The 984-nt window shown below is 46.5% G+C and overlaps 1 protein-coding gene across 1 annotated transcript in view; it reads right to left on the bottom strand.

Moving 5' to 3' along the window:
* TCF7L2 (transcription factor 7 like 2) overlaps window positions 1–984 on the bottom strand; it is a gene marked incomplete in the record, with an annotated part of 114,986 nt that overhangs the window by 112,987 nt on the left and 1,015 nt on the right.

Here is a 984-nt window from a genome sequence, read left to right as displayed (position 1 = left end):
TCAACAAATATTATTTTATTATTTTTCATGATGTTTTATTATTTTATCATTAATATCATTTAGATTTCATTGTGGTATTTAATAAATGGCAGCTGTCAGACTTCACACATTGCAGTTGTTGGTAAATAGCAATCATAGAATAATAAACAATGGATTGCTGTACACACATAGGAGTTTGTTGTGACACTTGTCGCTCTCATGGTGTAGAAGATCTATGACCGGTTCTGGAGGTATCCGGGCACCCCGGTTCTGTCATTCAGGGGCCCGGGCACCCCCGTTCTGTCATTCAGGGGCCCCGGCACCCCCGTTGTCCAGTGAATGTCGCCATGCTGGAGGTTTCTGCCCTTTCTATTGTACGTTTTGGGTTGTAGATTTTTACAGCTAGGTGACACCCCGTGTGGCTGTGCCATGAGGATGTATGATGGTGCCCAGGCTGTGCCCGTACACAACACCCTGCTGTGTGCCCCATGGTACCAATATGGGGCCCCTATATTGTATATGGAGATCTTCAGAACGCTGGGCTGTGTGAACGGGCATTCCAAAATACTTTACTACGCTGTGCCCCTTCTGTCCCACAACACTACTGGGCCCCATAATACTATACAGAGCCCCATACCATGCTGTACCCCCTTACTATACAGAGCCCTATACCATGCTGTGCCCCTTTATTGTACTGTGCCCCATACCATGCTGTGCCCCTTTACTATACAGAGCCCTATACCATGCTGTACCCCCTTACTATCCAGAGCCCTATACCATGCTGTACCCCCTTACTATACAGAGCCCTATACCATGCTGTACCCCTTTATTGTACTGTGCCCCATACCATGCTGTGCCCCTTTACTATACAGAGCCCCATACCATTCTATACCCTTTTACTGCCCAGTGTTCTATACTTTTCTGTGCCCCTTAATAATACTGTGCCTCCATACCATGCTGTGCCCCTTTAATATACAATACCCTATACCATGCTGTGCCCCTTTA

This window comes from Pyxicephalus adspersus, chromosome 10, assembly GCF_032062135.1.
Source record: "Pyxicephalus adspersus chromosome 10, UCB_Pads_2.0, whole genome shotgun sequence".
Lineage (NCBI taxonomy): Eukaryota > Metazoa > Chordata > Amphibia > Anura > Pyxicephalidae > Pyxicephalus > Pyxicephalus adspersus.
This window is presented reverse-complemented; position numbering and strand designations above follow the sequence as displayed.